General features: G+C 33.9%; 1 protein-coding gene across 7 annotated transcripts in view; it reads right to left on the minus strand.

The window, feature by feature from the left end:
* LOC106673701 (teneurin-m) overlaps positions 1 to 7,032 on the minus strand; it is a 574,800-nt gene extending 567,768 nt beyond the window's left edge. For 5 of the 7 annotated variants that reach the window (XM_024226696.1, XM_024226695.1, XM_024226692.1 and 2 more), the window contains exon 1: positions 6,759 to 7,032. The gene's annotated coding sequence lies outside the window, so the exon portion shown is untranslated. The remainder of the gene's footprint in view (positions 1 to 6,758) is intronic. The other 2 variants (XM_024226697.1, XM_024226698.1) reach the window with 1 other exon arrangement.
* Between the last annotated feature and the right edge of the window lie 15,655 nt (positions 7,033 to 22,687).

Genomic DNA, 22,687 nt, shown 5'->3' on the forward strand with positions numbered 1-22,687 from the left:
AGCAAAGTGAATTGCGTTTAGCTTTGAGGGAAGCCAGGAATCAGCTACGGGTGGGAAGTTTTTTATTTAATTTACAACACTCCCCAACTACAATTGAACAGTTTATTAGGTTGGCCACCTCGGTCCGTCTATTCCGGGATGGCACTTTCTACCAGACCTATTAACTCCCATAATGACATTTTCATTAGATCCAGTTTGTAAATTCAGTTTAATTTAACTATCAAGGGGAGGCTACGGACGTGAAATCACCTATTTCAAAGATATTTTTTCTTTGTACTAGGCTGAAAAACATCATATACTTTTAGTACCTTTCGTGAGTGATATTTATATTACACAAAAACCCTATTTCACAATGCCATTCGGTAATAAAATAATTATTTATTATTTTTGAATAGTTAGCTCGGATTTGTTTAGAGCACAAAGTCGATATTCGTTTTCTGCTCTCCACTGAATACAAATTTTAGGTAAAATAAAAAAAAAATTCATTCAAAATTTTCTCCTTCCAAATATCTGAGATTTTTTTCTAAAATCACAAAAATGTTTATAACTTTGAAGCAACTTCATTGAACTGCAGCAACTCGTACAGGGCTTTAATACCTATAATCTAAATGCATTGACAAATTTGGACTACATAAAAAAATATAAATATTGAAATTAATTTAAAAATGAGAAGTTTGACTTGATTTCATCCTACTTTTAGCCATGTAAGCTAGCATATGTTTTTTCACGTCGCCTTAAAGATGAACAATGAGGCTGTCTAACGGTGGTAGTAATGTTGAATTTAGGTGAAACGTAAAGGTGTTATGAATTATCTTAAAATTTTCGCCTGTTAAATGCCTGAATTTTTTTCTGAAATGATAAAATAAGGTGGTATTGTTGATACAACTTCATTGACCAGAAGATAATATAACAGCAATTCAACACCTTCTAATTTATACACAAACTTGATACGATAAAAATTATAAATATAAATGTGTGGTGATTAGTGACCGTTAATCGATAATTATTCAGAAATCGTGAGATGCGGTCTGGTGTGATGTAGATTTCAAAAAAAACATTTTCTTTATCGTGCCAACGTTTCGATCTTTAGTGAGATCATCTTCAGGGCCTGGGATTTACAAACATTGTTTACATTTAACAAATACATGTAGGATGTGGAAAAAAGTTAATTTATAGAATGCAAAATAAATTTTTTATATTCAATCAAAGTATTTCTACTCACTCAAAGTGTTTGTCTTCTGTGTAATTGTGCCATTCTTGAGAGTGCCAGTGAGATATTTATGCATGTTTTATGTTTATATATGTCCCCACCCAAAATCCAACGTATATAAACATAAAACAGCAAAATCTCACTGGTACTCTCAACACGACACGCAAGAATGGCCCTGAAGATGCTCTCAGTAAAGATCGAAACGTTGGCACGATAAAGAAAATGTTTTTCTGAAATCTACATCACACCAGACCGCATCTCACGATTTCTGTATAATTGTAAATATAAAATAAAATTTAGTTGATTTTATTCCTATTTTACTGACGCAAAATTGCACAAAATTCGTTCGCACAATGTTCGTTTACATAACCTCCAAGGCAAGAAAATAAAAATTATGAATCAATCAAGAAAATAACAATTTTTTTTCAACAAAATCTGTATTTATGTGATTTAAAGGGTGCATAAAATGAATGCGATTCAATATTTCCAAAAACAAATTTCTTTAGCCTACTATCCTGAAAATGTATTTTTTTTGTAACATTTTAAAACAATATATCTTATATAATTCATTTCNTTTTTCAGATCGTAGGGCCAATGGTAAGAACGGTAAAACAACAAAACATCAGCTTTTTTTTTAAATCCGCAGATAAATTTAGATAGGTTTAAAAGATAATAAAACTGCGCGTAATAACACAAACCTGTGCTCAACAAAAAATTTAGAATTAGAGATATAAAACAACATGTATAAGATGATTTTGTTGATTATACCTTTATTTTTCACACTAAAAATGCCACAGAAACATGGATCTGGCCTAAAAAATAAACAATATTAGAAACTTTTACAGTTGTTAAACCGTCGAATTTGGATATATACGGTTGGTATTTTAATTTTTTTAAATGGAACTCAGGATATCGGCTGAAAACAAAATGCCCAGGCATATCTAGCCCAAAAAATGGCTGTTTTCTGTTTCAAAAGTTCAATTTAATTGCTTTAAAGGGTACATGAAACGAATCAGAATTGTTATTTCCAAAAGCAAATTTCTTTGGCCTGCTTTCCTGGAAACGTATTTTCGTTTCTGTATATTTCAATATATTTTATATAACTTTGTGCAGTCATCCAAATAATTCTATTAACCCCAGTAAAAATACAAATATGAATCCGATCGTTTAAAAAAAGTTTGCTAATTCAGATTTTGAAAATTACAATGTTTGTATAGAATCGATTGGAAAGAAAACATTTGAAAAATTGACACCAGATTGCACGTTCATAACTCATATTTTCCAATAATATAATTAGTTATTTTACCTATCGATTTTTCAGTCAGAACGATCGGTTATTAGTCACGGCCCGTAATAAATCCAACTAATTTGTCATATTCAAAAAAGTAAAATTAACCTGAGCACCAGCCGCGAAACGACGTGTAAAGGAATGGACGACGGATGAATGAGTTAATGCTCCACAGGTTGAAATGTAAAGACCTAATAATCGATGATTTACCCGTGACAATGGAGCTGAAATCTGACGGAAGAATTAATTTGTCCCGATTACGATTTTCTGTTGCGATTGTTCTTTTGTAGAAAAGAAAAAAATGAAATGAAAATTTCAATTGATTCCGCCCTCTTATGACGTTCCTTAAGATAAATATGTCAATCGTCACAGATATATATATATATAAAATATTTAAATAAATTGTATTTTATAATAACTCCAAGATTTAAAAATTGTATAATATTATATTTTTTTCTTTATTGGCTTCTATATTAACACGGTTTTGCTATATTCAATATTTAAACTGTTTAGAACATAAATTATCAACAGTATAATCCTGAAAACTTCGTTTCCGCAATTGACATTTTAAAGGAAGAAAATTCTCTTAACGAAAATTTAATCTATTATTCTAACCCGTCCTTATGGTTGTGGAAACCCAATTTTTTATACAGTAAACTGTATAGATCATTATTTTGAATTTATTTATGGCTAAATAGGAAAATAAGGTTTACTAAGAGAAACGTGGAAATTTTCTTGTAAACACTAGGATAATATGAGGAAATTATTTGTTTTTATCTGAGTAGTTTATAGTAAAACAATGGTTAACACTAGTCAATCGACTGTGTATATTTTATTACCTTTAAAAGCACAGAAAGCTGTAATTATGGAAATATTTGAAAGAAAAGCTTAGGTTTACAAAACTGAATAAATTGTGTTTAAATTTTTGGGATAGGTTCAGCACAATTGTGAAAAGCTGGGGTTCTTTGTAAGTTGACAATCTGTGTAAATTTATGAAAGATTTTTAACAAATTGGAAAGAAGCAAGAAATTATTGTAATGTTTAAAAGCTGAGCATAAAAAACTTCTTTTTCTTTTCTTAGGCTGACAATTCTTGGATAAAACCAGGGGTGCCTCTAGTAATTTGTCATCCTGTATATTATTATCACTGTTGTACATTCCTAAATTATAAATGTGTGGTGATTAGTGACCGTTAGTCCATAATTATTCAAAAATCGTGAGATGCGGTCTGGTGTGGTGTAGGTTTCGGAAAAACATTTTCTTTATCGTGCCAATGTTTCGATCTTTATCTTCAGGGAGATCATTTTCAGGGCCTGGGATTTACAAACATTGTTTAAATTTAACAAGTAGTAACAAGTGTGTAGAAATACTTTGATTGAATATAAAAAATTTTTTTTTTGCATTGTATGAATTCATTTTTTTCCACATCCTACATTTATTTGTTAAATTTGAACATTGTTTGTAAATCCCAGGCCCTGAAGATGATCTCAATAAAGATCGAAACGATGGCACGATAAAGAAAATGTTTTCCTGAAACCTACATCACAACAGACCGCATCTCACGATTTCTGAATAACTAAATTATAAAACAGCTGGAATTATTGTAATGTTATATATTGAGTTTATCCACAAAAATCTGTTTACATTTTCTTACTAGGTTGATTAATTGTTGAGAAGGCGTAATTATTACACTAATAGAAAGTAGACTTACTCTTAAAAATCGTCACCACTGTTTATTTATTTTATTTACATTATTATTTATTTATTTGTTAGGTGACATGGACGCTTGTACGTTGACACCCAGTATATGTCAAATTTATCAAAAAATAAATAAATAAATAAATGCAAACTGTTAAACTAACCGTTAATTTAAAAAAAAACTAAGATAAGGATTATTATAATTGTAATATTAACGTTTTTACTAAATTGAAAAACCTATAATTATTACAATTTCTGAATGTAGAGCTTCTTTTATTTTTGTTAAATAACGTATATATATTCTTCTGCTAGATTTAGAAATGTTGGGAGAACCAAGTGGTGTCACGCATAAGTTATGTACTGAAATAATAAGTAACTGTAATTCCTGGCATATGGGAGAGTAAACGTCCAACTATCCTATCCGTTGCATGGCTCGGACAAGCGCTCAAACCAATAATTTTTTCAATGCTTCTTTCCTACTATTCTCAATTAATAAACCATAGGCTGTGAGGGCTTCGAACCCAAGACGGCCAGATTGGCAAATACCTACCCTAACCACGAGGCCACCACGGTCCACGACAAACCCTGTACACCCTGTATACAAATCTATTTAATTTTTTTATGAAATTGAAAAAAAATATTGTAATGTTTAAACGTTATTAGTAAATTGAGACTGAAACTGTTAAATATTTTTTACAAAGTGAGAATTTTTTTAAATGCGGGGATGACGCTGGTGAATTGACACCCTGTATATATTTATTGAATTTTTTACTAAAATGAAAACCCCGTAATTATTATAATTTGTAATATAGATTTCTTTTTAAACAACTGTTTATACATTTTTCCGCGAGATTTAGCAGTTTGTAAGAGAATCAAAGGGTATCGTGCGTAAATTGTCACCCTTACATAAATCCGTTAATTTTTTTTACGAAATTGAAAACAATGCAATGTTTAAGCCATGTTTATCCTGAAAATAGAGTTTAATTTTTTCTAAATTAAGAGGTATTTCTATAAGAGAAATCCGGGGGGGGGGACATATTCTAAAGTGACACCCTGTATACTTTATCACTTTCCTTGCTTACAATAATTGACGACTATGTGCCGATGTCGCGGATTAAATAACAAATATTTTATTTCCTTGGGATGGAAGGTATGATTCTCGGTGGTTTTCACTTATTGCATTTTCCCCCCTTTAATGTTAAATTTATGCAACAGCACATAATATAAGAGAAGAAGTTGATTCGTTTATTTACTACTAAAAGAACCTGGCACGGTTTATCGTTGAATAAACGTCTACGATTTAAGCAACGATAATTCAAATTTGCAAGATATTTGACTGAAAAGTGTCAAAACTCGGTTAAAATGATAAATTTACAAATGTTCAGGTTTTGAAGTGTACACAAAAGGTCTTCCAATAAAAATTCTATTGTTTGTTTAGAAATAAAAATTGGATCGTTGTCGTAAAAAAGTTAAATGAAAAAAAAATCCCAGCTAATTGAGCGGCGGCTAAATCACGCTACTAAGGTGTTTTCAGGCCAGATGATTAAGCATATAATATATGACATCACGCTACCTCGATGCTTTCAGTTAAACGCATTTATACAATCTGATTTTATACTCGAGAGAAACGGATAATAATCCAGGTTAAGTTTATATAGCGATGCTTGTTTGATAGGGCCGTCAAATCCGAAAGGAAGGGATATCCGGTAAAACAAGACATTAAAAGGTTGACACGTTTTGGAGAAGTTGGATAACGAAATCCAGGATAGTGGAAGACGCTAAGTTACTTTGTGTGTATTCCTCGCCTTATGTTGAGATAACGAAGGCCAACTTGGTTGTTGTTTAATTCCTCTTAAACAGTCATATCTTCTCATGCTTCCTACCTCCGCCGACCTTTGGATAGTCTAAATTTAGCTCGATTTTATATCAGCCAGAATCAACAGAACGCGTTTTCTTTTCGAAGATTCTTTCAGACGATGCCAAGCTATGCACGTGCCGTTCTGACGATAAATTTTGCACAGGGTAAACAAGCACGGAGGGAAAACAATTTATAGCTTGTCGGCCCCAGGGCAACAACCGAGTTCCAACGAGAATAAGCGGGAAAAATAAGAAAGAAAACTGCGACCGATACTGAAAATCCCAAAGTGCCAATAATACTTTCAGTATTGTTCCAGAAAATTCTTTTGATATATATTAAAGTTGAGAAGTTATTGGTGCAGCTGTTTCGTTGTTCCTTAGTTGCTTTGCAACGAAACGGCCTGATTGATTGGAAAATGGTTTGAATTATGAGGTTTGACATAGGGAATGAAATTGTCTTCGACGAGGAAAGAGTAAGGAATATTGGCTGAACATTCGCTCTGCAGGTTAGCAACGCCAAGCGGGTTGAACACGTGACACGTGTAAACTCGAGAGTGAACATCAATCATTTCCTTCCTTCGCCTCATAAAAGGCGACATATAAAAACAATTGTATAATTTATATTTGGAAAGGATGTCTCATAGGGTATTTCATATATTTTTATTTATTTTGGTATTCTAATTTGTTGAAACAATAGCCGACTTACCGGCCAGATGGAAGAGGAGATTCGGAGTATCTTAAGGAGGAACGGGTTGTCTTCTTCGACCGGTCTGATTTTGAGAACTTCGAAGAATCTCTCTTAATCAAATTTGTTTTTAACAATGAAAAACCGACAGAGAAATGATAAACTTGTAGGAAAGTCGTCAACGACAAGCGGGTCGTATCGTATATGGACAAACTTAAAAAATAGTCCGCGAAAAACTGTTTTCACGAGATAGCAACAGGGGGTACGAGGCGATTGACTCTGTCGGATTTGTGTACAGCACGAGACCCAACAGTCGACTGAAGGCATAGAGCTAGGCCGCTGATCGAACTAACGAACACAAGAGGGACGAACGGCGCCTGCGCTCACCCTTGGCTTTTCAAAACCGCTTCGTTAGAAAAAAGAAAATAGGAAAAAATTGACGGAGAATCCCAATCGGCGACATGCGCCTAGTCTTGGTGCATGTGCAACCTGCATAGGGCGGTCCGCCCTGCGCAATTCATTCCATCGTTGCATCCTTCCTCCTATAATACATATTTGTTTAGTCAACCAATTTTTTTCTCATCCCCTTCTTAACCCTGCAAAAATTATATCGTCATACACACAACCTTACAAAATCATAATTATATATTAAAAAAAACATGCAGCCGTGACACTAATAAAGATAAAAATCCTCAATTACTTCTTCGAGCTTTCGTGAACTAACGGACTATAATTAATTTCAATTAATTAATCATTAAGAAAGGTATTGGTTGAGATAGAAAAGTCAGTGTTACGAGCAGGATTCGAACCCACGACCTTCGGCTAAATACGCCGCTACTCTACCACTAGAGCTATCGTGACTTCGATCCACTCGGACACCAACTTCCCATCAAAACCCCACGTTTTGAATCTTTCTCCTTTTTGTCATTTTTCAGATCGAAGTCACGATAGCTCAAGTGCTCACCAAATCCTGCTCGTGAAACTGACTTTTTTATCTCAGCCAAAACCTTACATAAAGATTAATTAATTGAAAAGAATTTATTTGGTCGATCGGACCACGAAACCTAATAGAACTATAATTAGTGTTTTATGATTAACAAAATATAAAAACCCACATAGAAAATTTGATGGTTACATGTGATAGACGAGTATTGACAAATATTGACTGTATAGATGCAATTGAATGTGAAAATCTGTAGGTACCTCGAATTATTTATTTACACTAATAATTAATGAAAACGGCAAATGTCTGCCTAATTTCTTTGAGAGAATAAACGTGCTAGATTATCGAGATGATACTACATTGAACAAAATTCACGTAAAGACTGTACGTCTAGGTTTAAAGATGCAATTGAAAGTAAGTAAAACATGTGAGTAACATTCCAATTGTAAACGTGTTTAAACAAAAGGGGTATTCACCATCTTTGTGTTAACCCTCCTAACTCTGTTAGGTCCTGTTAGATCGAGAAAAATGATGACGTAGAGTTGTTAGAATCGGCTAGTTAACATTTCTCGATATAACAGGCCGGGGCTAATGTTAGATGTTAGGTCGAAAAAGTAGTCACTTTGCATCCGTTAGGGCGTAGGTAACCAACATGGCAGCCATGAATTTAACAGCTGTTTTTAGTTTACACGGATTTTTATTCTCAAATACGCATTAATTAAATCAGTCCAATACATTTCTTTTCTTAATTTCTGACCTGTCCTTATACTCTCATTCATAATAGATACATCCCCTATACTATAAAGTTGTAGGCTGCTAGAACTTAGGATACAAGTTAGGCATGTCGGAACGAATTTAAGCGTGTTATTTGTTAGTACTTTTCAAGTGTATAGATAGCATTTTGAATGAAAGAGTTGATTAATTTTCCTTTTTTATTAACTTCTAGCATCTTACAATTTAGCACAAAAGAAAACTAAAACAAACAACAACTAGCCTTCAAGGACTGTTATGGTTTTATTTTTGGTCTACCAATCGCCACGCGCAGCATTGCGTAAAAATTAACTTTTAACATGCTAAGGAAAGAAGGGGGCTTTCCTATCTTACTTGACATTTCTCTATTCGAGTTAACTCGAGTTAACATCTTACGACCATCGTGAATACCCCTACTAATTACATTCTTCGTGTGTCCACACCAAACATATAACTTTTAGTAACGCTTTTCCTTTCGTTTTACTGTAAATAAGAGAAAGAGTACATGAGTTGGAAGAAATGACCTATTAAGCTTTACGCCGAATGACAATTATAATAAATTAGATAGTTTATATATATGGAATATACAACGTAGATTCGTCAGATGATGGCGTATAAGTGTAAACTCGCGTTGAACCGGCACGGGGTGACTTATTGCGTCTGTCTCCACTCGCGGATTTTTGAGCCCTCTGGAATAATCTCGCTAGCTCTTCGCTGAAGATGGTGCAATGCCGAAACGCATGAGTAAATCAAAAATACGCGATTGGAGACAGACCCAGTAAGTGATCGTGCCGTTTCAACATGAGTTCACCGACTCGCAGACCTAAACCCATCATCAACTATAAACTCGTAAAATAATAAGCTGGGACCGTACAGATGCAATAGCAAGAAAGGCACCTTGGGTGCTACATAGGGCTTCTATTTTGGCTATATAATCACTGTGTAGACACATAACTTATAAAAACACTAGTTACATCCTTCATGATTTTTTATTCGTTTATAGTAAAATAAGATACATAATCCAACAGTTGGAAGAAATAAGAAAGAAAAAAGGTCTGTTGAATGTCACTAACTAGAAATGGAAACACCGGGTATCTGTTTTCTTGCAACGAATAAGGGCGCTTGATCTATTGATGATACTGAATGGAGCAAAATTTCAAATAAAATACGGTATAAACTTTTTAGATGCAATGAAAGTAGACTGTCTGTGTATTTTCATTAATATTTTTTATGCATAACATACACATATATACATGAAAACATGTTGAAACACTAGTATCATTCATGAACTATCTATAAAAACAAAATATTTTAAAAAGTTATAAAAATTGTACGAACACATTTTTATAAATTTTCATTAAAATAAGAAAAGAGTCCACTATTTGCGATAAATAAAATAAGAACAACAACAATAATAATAAATGATAGCTCCTAGTGTCTAGTTTTATCCAACGAATAAGTGTGGAAGATATGTAGATGATACCCAATAGAAAAATTTGAATGAAAATACTTATGGGCAGTACAGTAAGTAAAACATTATGTGTTTCTATTCATATTTTTACTGTATAATAAACAAGTAAATGAATACACATTATCTATAGAAACATCAATTTTACTACATGTACCGCCGAAATGAGTCTACGACATACGAGAGTGTGGCGTGCGCCGGGTATTGCGGGTACTGGTCGCTCCTACAGCACTTTAGCTTTACAGGCTGAATTGTATGCTATTTGGTAAGCGCTACGCACTTTGCTTATCTGATCTGCACCGACTCCATCATGGCCGTTACTGCTGTCCTTAGTTAAAAATCGAAGGAACTGCATCAAGCTACTCTGCATTAGCACCCTATATGACACGTGCTTTTCCTTTCCTGCTCTCTTCAGTCCGGCTTCGGGCGCTCGTCATTCGTCGTGCGAGTCTCAACACCTGACCTGATTCTCCTATTGTATGTTTTAAAGTTAATAAAATCTTTCTATAACTGGCGCTCGAACAAACAAACAGCAGAAGTTCTTAAATTATAGATGATAAATAATATAGATAAATAAATAGATATATTAGATAAATAATATAGGTAAAACTCACCTATTATTATCACGATCTTTATTTAGAAATCGTGAGATGCGGTCTGGTGTGATGTAGGTTTCAGAAAAACATTTTCTTTATCGTGCCAACGTTTCGACCATTATTGAGATCATCTTCAGGGCTCAAAGTGTTTGTCTTCTGTGTAATTGTGTCATTCTTGCGTGTCGTGTCGAGAGTGCCCTATTCTGAAACCTACATCACACCAGACCGCATCTCACGATTTCTAAATAAATATCGATTAACGGTCACTAATCACCTCACATTATCACGATCATTTGTCGCGATCTATTTCCTGCAGAAAAAATCGTTTCTGAGTTGAAGCTCTTAATCCGCTGTCAACCAGAGAAGAACACTAATTTGACATACTTTGAAACGTCAAGCTTGAGAAGGAGATCGAAATACTCCGGCCTAAGAAAGACGTACATTCCAGAGGATTTCTTCAGTCTAAAGTAGAAGGACTATTTCTACGTCAACTGAAGAAGAACCAGAAGTACCGGAACATTGACTTACTATGATACTTTCGTTTTATCTCGATCTAATTCATTTTAAAACCTCCCGTCCTTCAATTAACCGAAAAAATGCCTTTTTCTAAACCTCTACTGCATGAAATCCTAAAATTGTGCCCAAGTATGATGGAACGCCCTACAAATTACGCCATTGTACTGCAACATGTAGTACGGTAGCTGCTGCAATGAAAGAGAAAGGAATCACTGGATTCTCTTAAAAGCAGCTAAGTGGCGTTTAGAAGGACCTGCTGAAGTTGTAGCTTTTAATAATAAGTATTAATAGATTATTGATTTAATTAAACCACAAAAGAAAGTTTTTACTGATACCAGAATTAACAATGAGGGCATACCCTAGAAAACACCCATACAATTTGTCACATTCCACACATCAAACATTTCTTCTAATTCTTCAACAATTTGTTTTTCCTTTTCCTAATTGTCCCCGTCTATATAATCCCGAAAGATAATCAGGCCGAACCATTACGCTTTTGTCCCATGTCGGTTTCTTTTAGGTGGTGGATTCGGACTCCTCATATAAAAATGTCTTTCTATCCCGACTTCCTTCCCCACCCGTTAAAAATTCAACATATATAAACATAAAAGAGCAATATCTCACTGGCACTCTCAACACGACTCAACAAGAATGACACATCTACACGGAAAACAAACACTTTGAGTGAGTACGAATACTTCGATTGAATCAAAAATTTTCTAGCATTTTATAAACTCATTCCTTTTTAAATCTAACATTTTCTAGCATTGTATCAATTCATTTTTTTAATCTAAAATTATCTAGCACTGTATGAATTCTAATATTTTCTCCACATCCTACACGTATTTGTAAAATTCAAGCAATGTTTATAAATCCCAGCCTCTGGAGATGATCTCAATAAAGATCGAACCGTTGGCAAGATAAAGAAAATGTTTTTCTAAAACATCACACACTAGACCTCACGATCTCCAAATAAACCTATAGAATTTTTAATCAGGCTTGATGAAAAATGAACTACAGTAATAACGCGTTATCGATTAGATGAAATATAGGGGTAATTTTAGTCTATCTAAAAAAACAATTAAACTCAACATTCATTAGAGCACTTGTACATGGAGTACAACCTTCATTAGGTTCACACTTACAATTACTCCAAGTAAATTATTTAGATGACGCGAGAAACAAATTAATAAATGATTGCAGCAACTCTCTTACAACACCTCAAATATAACACATGCCATTAATAAAATTGATTAAAAAAAAAACCATTCTTTACCTTCACCACCTTACAAAATACCTCATTAGGAAAGCTCAACATTCGGACATACAAATTACAGTAAACCATTCCGTCAGCAAAATTTTAAAACCCAGTTTTCTAATCGAAAATGGAATTCCCAAAATACGGTTTCTATGAGAACTTTCTCATAAGAACAAATTTTAAAAACTTAAAACAAAAATTTCCTCGTATGAAGTAACTAATTTAGAAAAAATAAGAAAATCCATTGAGAACTGAATACGGGAGACAAATTAATTCATTAAAAAAAGCGGTCACTTATCATAAGGATCATTTTTTAAAGCCAAACACCCAAATCATCAAAGAACCACCCCATTTAGTTCGAACTAAAACTATAATTAAGTCACTGCCATATTTTATCGACTACAAAAATATAAAAGGGCTTATAGATGCCGGATCAAAAAAAAAAATCATATAAACCCTTCTTTACCCCCTCCTAGTTTACGAAATTTAAATAAGGGTTTTCTGTTAAAACACCGAATGGTGAAAGTCATGGTTTTTAATCCCGAAAATGTGTTCCCTTGCACATTTAAAATAAAAATTATTTATTCGATTTCTTACCTAAAAATGGCATTTTATATACGAGACATTGTGTGAAATTGAAACAAATACTATCTTCGAGAAAAAAAATATATGAAAAACGATCAGCGTGGACATACAAGACATCTACACGGAAAACAAACATTTTGAGCCCTGAAGGTGATCTCAATAAAGATCGAAACGTTGGCACGATAAAGAAAATGTTTTTCTAAAACCTACGTCACATCAGACGGCAACTCACGATCTCCGAATATTGACTAACGGTCACTAAACACCACACGTAGATGGCAATATCGACCGATAAGTGATAATTGATGCATTTCTCAGACAATGTAACGATATCGCGATTCTTATAACCATTCATTAACAAAATAAGCCAAATCACCATGTAACAATTGTTGATAATAAAATCCATAATCTATTATGTTTAGTGGTCTGATTGACCAAATTAATTCTTTCAATTAATTATTATTTGTATGTAACGTCTTGGTTGAAATGAAAACGTTAGTGCCACGAGCGGGATTCGAACCCACGACCTTCGGCTCAATACGCCGCTGCTCTAACAACTTGAGATTCACGATTTACCCCGCTCGTGACACTGACTTTTTTGGGGCGTCGGTGGCCGCAAGGTTTAGTCTTTGACACGGCATACTTACGATACAAATGGTTTTTTTTTTTTTTAAAAAAACACCGGCACCCTGAGTGTTTATATGACCTCTGCTGTTGCGAACCCTCGTAAAAAAAAATATTTCAATATAATCATAAAAACTAGCACGCACAAAAAGATTAGATGTCATTTGTGAAAAATAAATATAAATCCCTTCAAACCCTAATTGAAAACAGTTGATGAAAAACACAAACTCAATATTTTAAAGTAAAATACGATAAGAGTAAAAACTAGGAACACTCAGTCTACGGTCTGTTCAGAAACAAAATTTCAAAAGCACCAAAACCGTATCAAAAGACCGAAAAATTACTTTAACTCAATAATTCGTTTGTTTCAGGACAAAATTATTCTCCTGCATCCTCCAATCCTTGTCCAAGTCACTTCATAAAGATTAATCAACCTGAGTAAATCGCGTGGAATCACCATTATAAAAAATTAAACGATATATGTACATAAGTGCATAATGTTAATACAAAAATTTCAAAAATCGAACTGGATAATATCAAAAAATTGTCAGAAATATTTACCGACAAAAGTACAAATCGTATAAATATGTTTAAACTGCAAACAAATCAGACAGAAACAAAACTCGACCACCTATTCTTTAACAAACGAATAAATAAACTTTGGACTTATTAACGCTCTCCGGCAATGCTATTTCTCGGCTTACAGGCAACATGGGCGCTCATGACAAGGCAAAACATGACAAAATTTTGGAAAAAGTACAAGCCAATGAATATCATACAGAATATAGTAAAGAAAATCAACTGTCGGTTAATAAACACTTAATAGAAAACTTTAATAAAGATATCCACTTAATACGTTTTAATAATTTAAAGTTCCGCAATTACTTTACGAACCTAACCAAATGGTCAAACTTTTTAGAACTTAATCAGCAAGTTACATTTTTATCTCAAGTGTTATGTTGCTTTTCAATAAAGTTCAACTCATGTTTCAATAATGTTCTTAACAACGAGTCTCGAATACTGAAAGCTATTCATTCAAGTATCTTATCATCTCATAAAGAACTAGCGAACGTCATCAGCAGCTCCAACATAACATTAATTTCCAATGAGGTAGCAACATTATGGTAGCTAGGTACTGTTCAGTGTTCTACTCATAGGAAGTAAATATAACCAATTTTGTTCAAATACCTTTGCAATCCCCAAGTTGTGAGAGTGAGACATTTTCCCTTTTATCTTATCCGGCTTAGAAAAATAATGAAATGATTCCTATACATGAGTATCCCTCCTTAATCCTGAGATATAACGGATTACTCACAGGCAACTCTTTCTTAACAAATGAAATTATTATTGCAAAGATGTTACTAGAATCCAAAATAAATGTATTAGTGCATAGAAGATAAAGAACTATCCAATTGTAAAAGTTTAGTTACACATCATGTTTAACTTTTTATTAAGAACATTTCAATAATTAAACAATTTAATATGTATAATGGAAGTGATATTATTATGGAGGTTAGGCATGTAAATATCCAAAATTAACGCAATTATCAATTTTTAATAAATCAGAAATATTGTTAAATCAACCTCGACCCTAAACTTCTTAGAAAAGGTAAAGTGATGATGCCGAGAACTTCATTCACTCAAACATTATACCAATCTCTCCGTAGAACAAATTTAAAAAGAAAGCATGTACCTTTCGAGGAATTGAATGTAATCACAAATATTATAAACCAAAAACAAAGCTATAACAGTCCTTGAAGGCTTGTTGTTGTTTGTTTTGGTTTTCTTTTCTGTTAAATTGTAAGATGCCAGAAGTTAATAAAAAAGGAAAATTAATCAACTCTTTCATTCAAAATGCTATCTATGCTATTGAAAAGTACTAACAAATGACACGCTTCAATTCGTGCCGGAATATCTAACTTGTATCCTAACGTCTAACAGCCTACAACTTTATAGAATAGGGGATGTATCTATCATGTATGATTGAATAAGAACAGGTAAGAAATTACCAAAAGAAACGTATTGGTCTGATTTAATTAACGCGTATTTAAGAATAAAAATACGTGTAAACAAAAAACACGTGTTAAATTCTTGGCTGCCATGTTGGTTACTTACGTTCTAACCTAACACCTAACATTGGCTCTGGCCTGTTAGATCGAGTAATGTTAATTAGCCGATTCTAACAAGTCTACGTCATCATTTTTCTCGATCTAACAGGACCTAACAGACTTAAAAGGGTTAATATAAAGATCGTGAATACCTCTATTATTTTGTAAATGTGGTAGAATTTGTTGGGACGAATTTCCACAATAAAGAGAATCAGCGAAGGAATCGACCATTCGCCCCACAGCACTAGCTTCCCAAGCATTTCCGAAACTTCTTATTGCAAGCTGACGACAGCTTGAATCTTGGGGACGAAGGAGTTAAGAATTGAAGAACTGCGTCAAGCTGACTCTGCATTAGTACCGTGCATAAACACGTGTTTTTCGACCATCTCGCTCTTTTTATCCTCCTCAGTCTCCGATCTCTGACGATCCTCATTTGTCCGGTGAGTCTCAACACCTTCAGACTTTGTAATTCTCCTTGTACGTTTTTTTTTTTTTTTTGGTCTTTAGTATTCAGAACTTTTAACTATTGACAGGTTTTCGGTTAAATATCTCTTTACGAACTTCTTGGAGAAATACCACAAGCTGGAGCGTATCGTTGTTTTCTGCATGGCCGGACACATAATGGAGGATGACCTGCTGACCTCACCACGGCGATCCGGTCCTCTTAGGCTAAAAATCCAATAAAACATGATTGAAAGATAATGGCATCGTCGGTGGGCTGGATAGGCAGAGAGACTTACACATCAAGAGCACTAAGTCGATCGGTGTCCCTCGGAGGGTGTGACCCGTAAAGGAAAGTTCATCATCACATAGGATAGGCCATGCAAATTTGGCGATAGACACATCGACCCTTAGGTCAACTAGGCCGACGTCCGCGTACGGATCGGGCATGTAGAGAAAGGTTGATCGATGTGCCTCACCTAATTGAAGGGTGAAATTCCGTGGCTCCGTATAGAGAGCACGTAGGAATGCCACCGGTTATGAGAATCGGGCTTAAGAAAGTCAGCGAGTATGTGTGTCATATGTTCCGATTTTTGGGGAAAACAGGGTTGTTTTATTGCATATAGAAATGATAAGTTTGTGTTTCTAGCGTGGGTTGTGAGGGAACGTATTTACTGGCGTGAATGTTGATTAGTTAGTTATAGCGAAAATGGTGATGGAAGAATGTCCAGTACTAAACCCTCCTAACTGAGTGAATGGTTTGTAAATGAGTAAGAATTTATTTAAAAGCGAGTGAAAGTGTGAAGAGGTTTGGATTTAGGAACTAAATGCGTTGGAGGCTCAGTGATTCTCGAGGCCTGACGATAACCCCTGCAGTGAGGTTATTTTCTTGAAGTAATTTATATACATTTCATTATATGAATGTTTCATTCAACAAAAGCTCCGTATGTTATGGGTGAAATTCGACTTACACAAAATTTAGACATTTTCTCCTGGCGATAGACAAAATACTAATGAAATTTTTTAATTGTTATATTAAAATATATCAATTTAAAAAAATGTTTATTTTTGCTCTTGATATTGAATATAACATAAGCATCGTCTGTTCATTTCTTGGTTTATACAGGGTGAATTGCTACTCGTGCTACAAACTTCTCCAGTAGATTCTTCACCCTAAAATGAACAAAAAAGTTCATATTGTCCATGGTCCGATTCTCAACCATTTCAGAGTAATTTCGCTTTTTATCGATTTTGAAAGATATCACGTCCTGGCGTCGGAAAATCGTGATATCTTTTAATCTAAACATTTCTCTTAAAATCTATAAGCACCGTTGAAATCCCCGTTAATTTTTAGAGAGAATCAAAATCATAATTCCATTGAAATTTTTTAATTTAATTTAATGCCCATTTAGTATGTAATGCTTAAGAAGTTTACAAACAGCTAGAAGGTCAAGGAAGAAAGACCCAAACGTTTTGCCACCTTCATCTTCTTATTGAAAAATTAACGGGGATTTCAACGGTGCTTATAGATTTTAAGAGAAATGTTTAGATTAAAAGATATCACGATTTTCCGACGCCAGGACGTGATATCTTTCAAAATCGATAAAAAGCGAAATTACTCTGAAATGGTTGAGAATCGGACCATGGTCAATATGAACTTTTTTGTTCATTTTAGGGTCAAGAATCTACTGGTGAAGTTTGTAGCACGAGTAGCAAGTCACTCTCAAACATTAGCAATCCTTGAACCACCATTTTTTCTCTTTTTGTCATCAACATCTTGGTCTCACAACCACTAAATAAGAAAATGACGAGTGCGTTGGAAGCGTTATTAAATCAGGTAGTTTTCCTCAAATTTGCTGCCTTCTGAGACTAAAATTAGAAACTCTGGATTACTTTATACACTTTCCGATTTACACAATTTTCCACTCTTTTTGTAGTTCTGGCTGAAATAAAACACAAAAAATTAGCCCAAACATTTTGCCACCGTCATCTTCTTATTGAAAAATTAACGGGAATTTCAACGGTGCTATTAGATTTTCAGAGAAATGTTTAGATTAAAAGATATCACGATTTTCCGACGCCAGGACGTGATATCTTTCAAAATCGATAAAAAGCGAAATTACTCTGAAATGGTTGAGAATCGGACCATGGACAATATGAACTTTTTTGTTCATTTTAGGGTGAAGAATCTACTGGAGAAGTTTGTAGCACGAGTAGCAATTCACCCTGTATATTTATTCGTGAATTTATTATTAGTTTGAACATTAAGGTAAAATTCGAAGGATTCAATTACCGCAAAAATACTTTTATGCCAAAATTCTCTCACCCCTTATCACTTTAGAGCATATCAAAATTTTTAACGACAAAATTATACATCCATTTCAATTCGTCCATTTGAGAGGAACATTCAATTTTTTCGAAGTATAAAGACGGTGAATAACAATGACAATGCCAATCTCTTGCGATATAAGCTGCATAAACAGATAGTTGACGCTCCCTTGTTCGCAGGTCACCCTCACTTACTAAGATAATGCAATTCGTATGCGGATTCCAAACTTCACCCCCAACCACCCAGCAAATATCGATAACACTGTCAAATAAAGATTGCATTTCGATAAAAGTGCCGACAACCGGCTCATTCGGAATTTATATCCAATTTGTCTGAATTATGTATTTTCACGGTGATTTTATTGCACCCAGATGATCATTGGAGTACGGCTAACCTTCTTTATATAGAAATGAACATGATCACAAACAAACAAAAAGTGTTTATGATGAGAAGTATGAACAAACCTAGAAAATAAACTAGTAAAAAATACAAAAAAAACCTATAAACGAAGCAATCAAACAATCAGTAAAAGAAAAAACTAGTAAAAATACATAGAAAAAACTAAATTAACTAGACACCTAACAGGCAACATAATAGATAAAAACGATCGCACCACTAGTACGAACAAACAAAATCTAAAGAAAAACTACTGAAAAGATCACTAAACATGGCAAAGGCAGGTTACCTTTATCATCACAAAAACCGTCTATAATAAAAAAATAAGTTTTTGACCAGAATACCAAACAACAAAATATCAAAAACACTTTAAACAAGCACACTGGATATGTTCCGAACAAAATTCAGAAATTTAAATTAGTAAAAAATACAAAGAAAATTAATCAAATAACCAGACAGCTAGCAGCCACCATAATAGACAAAACAGACAACCAATACGAATAAGAACAAAAGTTTCTTTTTTCCTTTTTCCTAATATTTTATTGCAATCGGTAATTTCTGATTACAACATATGTTTTGCTGATACATTAGACATATTACATCTAATTGCATATTAAACGGAAGGGAGCAAATAATCAATATTATTCTCCCACTACACTTCAATAATGAACCCATTTATAACTCGCTACCTGTTCCGCAGAAATGAGGTCGCGAGGCTACTTCCTCTTGAAATTCCCTATGGAATTGTAGGGATGGGATCTGTTGGATAACGCTTCGGCAAGACTATTGTGATGATGAAAGAAATTATTGTGGAACTGAGTAAATGTTTGGGGAATCAATTGATGAGCACGGCGCGAAAATCTGGGTTCTTGGATGATACCGAGTTGTTTTATTGTATATAGCGCTGACATGTTATGTAGCCTAGTGTGTGTTGAAAGTGAATGTATTTATTAGCGTGAATGTGTAATGTAACAGGGTTGATGGAGGAATATTGATTACTCATCAATCTTCAACTATGCTAGTTATGTAATATGTGAAATGGTTGATTGAAGAATATCCATTACTCCACAACCCTAAGTGAGTGAATGGTATATAAATAAGAAAGAATGTATTTAAGAGTAAGTGAGAGTGTGAAGAATGTGAATTAAGGAACTGATTGCATTTATTCTATACCTACAGTTTCATTGGTGCGAGGCTTTAGAGAGCTAGTAGGTAGGCAAACAAAGATGGTAGTAATAGGGTTTTATTGTCTCAGCAGATAAGTGATCGAAAGCAGGAAAAGTGTTGTAGAATTTAATATGAATAATTTACATTTCTGACCAAAACCACAGTCAGGATTCACAATGAAAATTCATATAGAATTAATGCACAATACAAAAGCAACATTTCATCGACTGTGTTTTTCGATTCGTCAAACACTGGATAAACATAAGCGGGATAATAATATTCACATCTGGCCCTACAATATTTTGATACCGGAAATTTGTCCGACATTTAGGCCTCGGCGGCACGTACAGTATTCACCTCGGGGCCCTGGGGTCTGTTATGCCGGGGTATAATAAATAAGTCAAGCACAATAGAGATAACATGTCCCATACAAATTTGCTTCCTTTCGTCCATTGTTTCCACTTCCCCGATTTTTTTTCCATTTTACTCTATGAATAATTTTTAACCGGGCCGTGAAACCATCTTGAAAAACGATAATGCATCCTCACTTAAACTTACTCTCATGCAAATCGACTGGATAATTGGCCGAATAATTTATTTGCTAATAGAATGGAACGAAGTTTACAATGTCTACATATGAAGCCGAAAGTAAAATAAAGGGTGGGGGTGTCCCATGCATATTCATGGGATATTAAATCAACTTTTCCTGTGACAAACTTTCATAAATAAAGGGCAAACGGTTGAAAACAGGTTTAAACGGCCATTTTCTTTATAACCCCTCGCTGTATGTCAACCATCGGTAAGACCTGGAAATTTTCTGTCCTGTTCGGCAAATTATTCTATAAGCTGAAACATGAGCATTTAAAGGCTTTCACGTTAAAGCCAGAAACGTGATTTCCTTATGGATTTTTATCGAACATGCACACTCAGATCTATATTCTTATAAGGAGTCCATCCATTGCCGACGGCTGCTTGTACTTGGTCATATCCTTTCAGACTAAACCGGCGTCCAATTACATCCTAAGAAGAGTAACTTCGGCATTAAGGTGTGAAGTCGAACCTTCTGAAACCAAAGATACTTCGTCGTTATCACAGGGCCAGAGTAGTAAGAGCGTCTGAATCATACTTTGAATTGATTACATCTTGATAATTTAACGAGTTGAAATGTTACAAAAAAACTCCCTTGTCACCCAATGCCACTTGTTAAAAAACAGCAAAGTTGACATTTCTTAACTGGAAGCAACACACTGAACAAATTTCAATTCAAATGTTCGCTCATATGGACTGGCGTCTACGATTAATATAATTCCAGATGGATGGCAACTCCCCATCAATAAGTTTTTCGATATGAATGCTCGTCAAACACAGCTGTTACACATCTGATTTCCAACTAGGGACTATTGCAAGTCCGACCGTGGGACATCTAAGGATTTCCAACGACGTTATGAAACAATTTTTAAGGAAATATTCAATCCGTATATAGATTATTCCGTCAAATTAAACTTATTTACCTCCTAATTTACCTTACTTTAATTTAACCGTTTCTAGCATCAAATTAATGGTTTTTAATATCTAATTTCTCCTTTTTAATTTCAATCAACCTAATCATTAAAGCAATAAAAAAATATAAAAATCACCTGAAAATTAATTACAACTCAAAACAAAAGTTATATACAATTAAATGTAAAAAGAAATGATTCTTCTATTTATTCGATATTTTTAAAATATATAATAATTAGGCTAAAAAGCAATCATTTTATAAATTAAGGAAATATCTAAATAACGGAAGAATAATTTGTTTTTATGTAAAAGTAGGTTTACAACCTATTATTTGCAAGATTGGAGCATATATAGGTATGGCTTTTTTAGATAACACGCCTGAATTTCTTTTGAACTAATGATGCTAAGTGTTCAATATTTGTTAGTGTTCAGTATTATTTGTGATGATTTTGCTGTAGTTATGTTATAATTATGTTTAATCTTACATTCTGTTACATTCTGACGTTTTGGCTCAGTTGTACAATTCCATTTTGCTGTTGCATATGATGCCCCTAAAACGACAACATATTGTTCGTAGAATAATATTAATATTCTTACTAAACTTCAAAGGAGAAGATGTGCTAATACAACATACTCCAATCATGCTAACAGAATTGCCTTTCCAATTCAAATGATTTCTATTTCCAATTAAACTAGCTTTTATACTAATGATAAAGAAATCACGAGGTCAATCATTGCTGTTATGCGGACTGAATTTCGAGAATGGTTTCCTCGTGGACAATTATAAGTTGCACCCTCCGAAATGGAGGTCTTAGTTGAAATGAAAAATTTGTGTCACAGGCGGGATTCGAACCCGTGTCTGAGTGGATGGAAATCTGGATAGCTCTAGTGGTTACAGCAGCGTCAATAGACCACTAAACATAATGGATTGCAATAACATAGATACATGCAAAAAAATTGTTATTACCAATGGTTTGTTCATTTTTGGTGAAATAAGAAAAATAGTCTACGAGTAGGAAGAAACAGCTCAGTAAGCATATCGCTGAATAAATATAGGCACCAGGTTGTGGTTTTAGGTAACAAATAGAACTGCCATAGTCCGGAGATAACACTTTTTGGCAAGAATATACTACTATAAATACTAATATAATAGAATACTTCTATAAAACCATTAAAAAATTACACTATTTGTTTGGAAAAAAGGAACTGTTACTTTAAGATGACCAGAGCATTGAAGGTTCTGTAATTAGATCGTTATCGATCATTTTC

The sequence above is a fragment of the Cimex lectularius genome, unplaced genomic scaffold (genome assembly GCF_000648675.2).
Source record: "Cimex lectularius strain Harlan isolate CLEC.00 unplaced genomic scaffold, Clec_2.1 scaffold4, whole genome shotgun sequence".
In the NCBI taxonomy this organism is placed as follows: Eukaryota; Metazoa; Arthropoda; class Insecta; order Hemiptera; family Cimicidae; genus Cimex; species Cimex lectularius.